We start from the raw sequence: 7,605 nt of genomic DNA on the forward strand, positions 1-7,605 counted from the left end.
GGTGAAAACAATAGTTGCGTTCCGCAAGAGAAGAAATTGTGGAAACCATGATAGGAGGGACTAAAGAAAGAATTTGTTTCGAGAAAAGACACACGACTTGAATAGCGAACATGTTCTGGTAGTTTGCAAGGAATGGACGTTAAGAATATCGGTCTTTAGTTAACAGAGATTTGGGGTTACTTGATTTAAACATCGGGACCACCTTCCCCACTTTCCAATCTAACGGAAGTGTAAAAGACTGAATAGAATGGATGGAAATGTCTGACAAAATATGGATGAGTACAAATCTGTCTTTTTAGAAACTTCGAGTTATTTCATCAACACCGCAGCATGAAGACAATTTCAGTTCCCTTATTTGGCTTATTATTCCCACGTAATCAATCGCAATCGTATCCCTTGGAAAAAATGGCGAATACGTACATACGGCATCCCACATGAAGTTGGATGCGAAAAAGATGAAACAAATGCAATATTTAACACAGTACAACATTCTTCAGGTCTCATGAAGTCATCGTTTGGGCCCTTTAATTATATGACGTCTCTTTTGATCGGCTCAAGGATTTTCCAAAACATTGTCGGCTTACTGGAGACAAATGATGGCAGCGTATTATTTAGGAATGCATGCTTGGCTTCCCTAACAGCAGTGCGATAAGAGGAGAACGTGTCTCACTACGCGTACCAATGAGCAGGTATTCAACAATGGGGTCGGTTTTGTATGCTGAGACGGAAACAGCAACAGTTTCTACGTGACTGTTAATGATAACTTTTCTAGCTGCGATACTGCGCTGCAGGACAATGGCTGTACCACCTGAAAGCTGGCTCACCTAAGTACTTTCGCACCATACCACAGTGAAGCATTCTAACAATTTTATGTTTTTCGCCTAAGTTTGTTTCCGTAAGCACAAGGCCATAGGAGAGAAGTTACTCTCTCTGAGGTGCTGTAGAGCCGTGGGTTGGGCGCCGAGACGAGTGTCTCGGAACTTGGGGTTTTGTTGCTTTTAGGGACCTGCGGGACTAGTGTCTGCAGGCCCTTCGAAGAGAATGGAGCAGCACGAAGTGCTTCCATCACGGGGTGGGAGGGGTCACTGCTGGACCACTGTGCGTTGATCGGAGGACCCCTGAGGCCTCCATGACGCTGCCCCCATCTGCGTCACATCGGCATAACTTCTTGTCGAAAGGTAGAACAATTGCTTTCCTGCTTCAAAGAACGAGATTTTTTTTTTCACAGCTAGTGCAATTACTTCCTTTTTTTTCAGCAAGGGAAGGCCTCGAGTAAGCTGCATGGTTTCCATTGCGGTTCACACTACGTGGGGGAGAAGTGCAATTGTCAGATTGATGATTATTGGAGGTTATTTGTCTTCGGCATGCGTGTAAAGCATATCCAAACTTTCTAGATTTGAAACCTTATCTAGGGTTCGCAATATGTTGTCCGACATTTACGTTTATGTAACCTGCATCCAGCGAGGTAGGCATTACCTCATTTCAATGGAGACTATAACATGTCTTGTGGGATTCTTGCGAATGACAATTCTTTGTACTGTGGTCACGTTTTGTTCCTGGATACCCTCCAGAAGTTTCTCATCGCTCAAGCAAAGAAAGCCTTTCTCTTATATCACACCCCGGCTAATATTTAGTGTTCTGTGTCGTGAAATTGTCACCGTCGCGTCGCAAATACTGGCATGTTCTGAGACGTTTTGTGCTTGATCTTTGTCATTTAGTTAGGAGGTCCGCGCAGGACATTTTTTAGGCTTTGTATCCCGGTCCAATTTTGTCTTTGAGGCGTTTGACCACTGGGAACGGTGGGAGCTTTCTTATTGGTATGTTGCCTTCGCTGTGGACTACATAGTATTTGAGCAATGATGGGGCGTTGCTCCGAATGCAGAACTGGAACGATGCTTCGGTGCGGCATCTTTTCAGACGCTGATCATCGACAACAGAAGTCTGCGCTGCTATAAGAAAATTTGTACGTTCTGCAACAGCGCCGACCGCCCCACACGGAGCCTAACGTGGGGACGCGGCAGGCTTGCATAGAAGATTGTATGGCGCCAGTCGTACGCCACTACTGTAAGCAAATATGGCGTACCCAAGGTAGGATAGTCACACAGGGTAACCCTTACTGCCAGGGAGAAAGGAAGTAAATGGAAGAGAGTAGACGACAGGAAAGGCCAAAAAAAGAGAGAAAAAGACTAAGGCTCGAGGGAGAGAGAGACAGAAAAAGTCAACTACCGATTTCCCCAGGTTGGGTGAGTCCGGTGGTGCGTCTACATCATGTAGAAGCTAAAGTGGTGTGTTGGTTCTGCTGGGGGTCCTAACGGTTCGAACACCCTGCTATGACAGAACCTCCAGGATCCCCCATTCCGCCGACACGGCGAAGCCGCGCACGGATATACGCGGGAGGGTCCACCCCTCATTTGTTCTGGTACGTGGTGTTGAAGCGCGCCAAAAGCCTGCTGGCGCAGATGCCTCTGTGGCGCGTTTCACATGGAGTACAACACGACGCGGCCGCCTTTGTCGTTGGTCCGGCGGAAAAAGGCTACTCCTCCACCTACACTAGTTCAGGGTAATCATCGCAACGTGCAGAGGGTCAAAGATAAAGGCTCGAGCTCACCCAATCCCAAACTACACGAACGCTTGCCGGCATGCTAAAGCTCGAGCTTGCACCTTGGGTTTGCCGCGTCTCGCGAGGAATGGTAGTTTCAACATGCAACACGCGCACCCGCGGGTGCCCATTTGGCGCAGTGTTTCCGCTTTGGTAGACGTCGTTTCGTTTTTTCTGTGGCAACAAGAGCGCAGATATTCGTTGGCGAAGATGTCCTTGATATCGCTGTGCTCCGGCTGGCACAATCTGTACCGCAATATCTGCGCATGCGCAAGCGTGGGCTCAAGCTTTCGCGCATTGGCATCCGTAGGCGTGGTTTGGCCTTGCCTTCCGTATTCAGAAATCGATCTTAACTTGGAGCCTGTGCTTGACTTCATCTAACTGACGCCTATCTTGAACATGTGAAAGAAAACGACATGTGCATCCTCTGCAAGTGCATGCAAGGCGTCATTTAGGCGAAGTCCAGCGTGGGCTTCAAGACACATTCCTGAATATGGGGGCTAGAGTATCCTGTGACATTCTTTGGCAACGTTATCGATAAAAATACTGTCACGTGGTAGTGACGGTGAAGAAAGCAGCAATACGGTGGAATACAAAACTAGCTTTTATTGGGCGAACCTGTGCCCACAAAAACAGGCTACACTTATAGCACAACGATAGCGGCGAACACGGTTGGCGATCGTCGGAAATCTGATCAGCGGGTCAAGCGCGTCGGCTTTTATAGAGCAGTCGTCGAATGTTCCAGACTAATCGTTCGGACCCGCGTGCCTTCCACAAAGTTCTACACCATTCGCGTCAGGTGATGAAATCAGATAACGTAAGGTTCGGCGACAACAGACAACGGATAGAAGCATCGATAACTTTCCAGAAACTTCGCATACATGCAGGCGCGTCTCACGCTGTGCGAATGCATTTGTTAGGCGGCGAAACGTGGTTGCCCCATAAAGGTAAGTACAAGTGTCAATACCCCCCCCCCCCCCCCCCTTAAAAAAGCATTGTCCCAATGCTACAAATATAAGAGAGTGAAACACAAAAGGACACTTATTAAACATAGGTAACAAAACAAAGAAAAGAAACAAAGTCCAAAGGGCAGTTACGCGAAGCCCCAAAGTTCATTAACGCTGGTAGTACGGCTTGAGTCGCACAGCGTGGACTATTTCAGGTAGTGAGCGGCGCCCCTGTGATAGCGAAATGCCGTCTGGCACGACCTCATAGCCCAGTGCGCCAATACGTCGGATGATCTTGTACGGTCCGAAATCGCGACGCAAAAGCTTCTCGCTCAGTCGTCGTCGGCGTATAGGGGTCCAAACCCAAACACGGTCACCGGGCTGGTATTCGACGAAGCGTCGTCGGAAGTTCTAGAGTCGGCTGTCGGTCCTCTGCTGGTTCTCGATTCGCAGGCGGGCGAGCTGTCGGGCTTCTTCGGCGCGCTGGAGATAGGTAGCGACGTCAAGATTTTCCTCGTCAGTGACGTGCGGCAGTATGGCGTCGCGCGTCGTCGTCGGGTTCCTGCCGTAAACCAGCTTAAATGGCGTGATCTGTGTTGTTCCTTGCACCGCCGTGTTGTAAGCGAATGTTACGCACGGCGGGACCGCATCCCACGTCTTGCGCTCGACGTCAACGTACATTGCTAGCATGTCGGCGAGGGTCTTGTTCAGGCGCTCCTTGAGGCCATTCGTCTGCGAATGGTAGGCAGTTGTCCTCCTGTGACTTGTCTGGCTGTATTGCAGAATGGATTGCGTGAGCTCTGCTGTAAAAGCCGTTCCTCTGTCGGTGATGACGACTTCTGGAGCACGATGTCGCAGCAGGATGTTCTCGACGAAAAATTTCGCCACTTCAGCTGCGCTGCCTTTCGGTAGAGCTTTAGTTTCAGCGAAGCGGGTGAGATAGTCCGTCGCCACGACAATCCACTTATTTCCGGATGTTGATGTCGGAAACGGTCCTAACAAATCCATCCTGATCTGCTGAAAAGGTCAATAAGGAGGCTTGAACGGCTGTAGTAATCCCGCTGGCCTTGTCGGTGGTGTCTTGCGTCGCTGACAGTCTCGGCATGTCTTGACGTAACGGGCGACATCGGCGGTTAGGTGCGGCCAGTAATACTTTTCTTGTATCCTCGACAGCGTCCGGGAGAAACCGAGGTGCGCAGCGGTCGGATCGCCATGTAGGGCGTGCAGCACTTCTGGACGCGGTGCCGACGGAACAAGAAGGTAATTGGCGCGGACTGGTGAGAAGTTATCCTTCACGAGTAGGTTGTTTTGAAGTGTGAACGAAGATAATCCCCGCTTAAATGCCCTAGGCACAACGTCGGTGTGCCCTTCCAAATACTCGACTAGGGCTTTTAGCTCCGGGTCCCTTCGTTGTTGTTCGGCGAAGACTTCCGCGCTAATTATGCCAAGGAAGGCGTCGTCATCCTCGTCATCTTGCGGCGGTGGGTCAATGGGGGCGCGTCATAGGCAATCGGCATCTGAGTGTTTTTGTCCGGACTTGTATGTTACAGTGATGTCGTATTTTTGTAGTCTGAGGCTCCACCGAGCCAGCCGTCCTGAAGGGTCCTGTAAGTTAGCTAGCCAACACAACGCGTGATGGTCGCTGACCACATTGCATGGCCTGCCATAGAGGTAAGGGCGAAATTTCGCTGTAGCCCAAACGATGGCGAGGCATTCCTTTTCGGTTGTAGAATTGCCTTCCGCTTTTGACAACGACCGGCTAGCGTAAGCTATCACGTGTTCATGTCCATCTTTTCTCTGGACTAGGACGGCACCGAGGCCTAGGCTACTGGCGTCAGTGTGTATTTCGGTATCGGCGTGCTCGTCGAAGTGCGCAAGTACGGGCGGCGACTGCATGCGTCGTTCGAGTTCTTGAAATGCGTCGGCCTGCGGCGTTTTCCCACTTGAACTCGGCGTCACACTTAGTTACCTTTGTCAGCGGCTCAGCGATGCGTGAAAAGTCCTTGACAAATCGCCTGTAGTAGGCACACATGCCAAGAAATCTACGCACTGCCTTCTTGTCGATGGGCTGCGGGAACTTTGCAATGGCAGCTGTCTTCTGCGGGTCGGGGCGGACTCCAGACTTGCTGATGACGTGGCATAGGAACAGAAGCTCATCGTAAGCGAAGCGGCACTTTTCTGGCTTCAGAGTAAGCCCTGATGACTTGATGGCCTCTAGTACTGTTGCAAGCCGCCTAAGGTGATCGTCGAAATATCCGGTGAAGACAACGACGTCATCCAAGTAAACAAGACAGGTCTGCCACTTCAACCCGGCTAAAACCGTGTCGATCACGCGTTGGAACGTTGCAGGCGCCGAGCACAGTCCAAATGGCATAACCTTGAACTCGTAGAGGCCGTCTGGGGTGATGAAGGCGGTCTTTTCGCGATCTCTTTCCTCGACTTCTATTTGCCAATAGCCGGACTTCAGGTCCATCGACGAGAAGTATTTAGCGTTGCAGAGCCGATCCAATGCGTCGTCTATCCGTGGGAGGGGGTATACGTCCTTCTTCGTGATCTTATTCAGACGACGATAATCGACGCAGAAACGCAGGGTTCCGTCCTTTTTCTTCACCAGGACAACAGGGGATGCCCACGGGCTTTTCGACGGCTGGATGATGTCGTCGCGCAGCATTTCGTCGACTTGTTCTCTTATAGCTTTACGTTCTCGCGGCGAAACTCGTTAAGGGCTCTGGCGGAGTGCTCGAGCGCACTCCTCGGTGATTATGCAATGCTTGGCGACTGGTGTTTTTTGAATCCTCGATGATGTGGAAAAGCAGCCTTTGTATCGTCGGAGCAGACTTCTCAGCTGCTGTCGCTTAATCACGGGGAGACTTGGATTAATGTCGTAGTCTGGTTCGGGAACCATCGTCGTCGAGAGGTATCCGAGAGGATAAACGCATTGCTGGTTTCCAGAATTTTCTCGATGTGCGCGATCGTCGTGCCCTTGTTGATGTGCTTGAACTCCCGGCTGAAGTTTGTCAGCAACACTTCGGTTTTCCCTCGATGCAGTCGAGCGATCCCTCTTGCGACGCAAATTTCGTGGTCTAGCAGTAGACGTTGGTCTTCGATGACGCCTTCTACGTCAGCGGGTGTTTCGGTGCTGACCGAAATAACAATGCTGGAGCGAGGCGGGATGCTCACTTGATCTTCGAGCACACTCAAGGTATGGTGACTACGAGGGCCCTCCGGCGACATCGCTTTATCTTCCGACAGCGTTATTGACTTCGACTTCAGGTTGATGATTGCGCCGTGTTGGACCAGGAAGTCCATACCGAGAATGACGTCTCGTGAACACTGTTGGAGGAAAACGAAGGTGGCAGGGTAAGTCCGGTCAAGAATGGTTATTCTTGCCGTGCAGATTCCAGTCGGCGTGATGAGGTGTCCTCCAGCGGTCCGAATTTGATGGCCTTCCCATGCAGCTTTAACTTTCTTCAACTGCGCGGCAATGGGTCCACTCATGACGGAGTAATCGGCTCCTGTGTCCACTAAAGCGGGGACTGCGTGGCCGTCGAGAAGCACGTCGAGGTCGGTGGCTCTTCGTCTGGCATTGCAATTAGGTCTTGGCGTCGGATCGCGGCTGCGTCGTGTTGAACTGAAAACTGGAACGTCGTGTCGTCAAATAGTCTTTCGTCGGTGTAGTCTTGGCTTCCTGACTTCGTCGGGACGGCGGCGTGTCGTTATTATGTCGTCGATATGGCCTCTTCGTCGTCTTCGGCAGCGGCGGAGGATCTTCGTCAGTTCGACGAGCAGCAACCGCACCTCCATCGGTTGCTGCTTTTAGTTTTCCGGATATGGGCTCGCTGACCGGCCCCGGGCTGGGCCAGTGTATGGTCGGCGCTGCGGCGACAGTTAGCGGCCTGGTGACGGCGAACGGGACGGTCGTCGGGGTCTCCAATGAGTAGCGGCGAGGTAGTCGGCGATGTCACAAGGGCGTTCACCTTCCCGAGGGCGCGCTACATCGACGGCGAACCCTCGCAATCCCAGGTTGCGTCATGGGCATCGGCGGTATACAGGGCCGGC

Source organism: Dermacentor andersoni, chromosome 10 (assembly GCF_023375885.2).
Source record: "Dermacentor andersoni chromosome 10, qqDerAnde1_hic_scaffold, whole genome shotgun sequence".
In the NCBI taxonomy this organism is placed as follows: Eukaryota; Metazoa; Arthropoda; class Arachnida; order Ixodida; family Ixodidae; genus Dermacentor; species Dermacentor andersoni.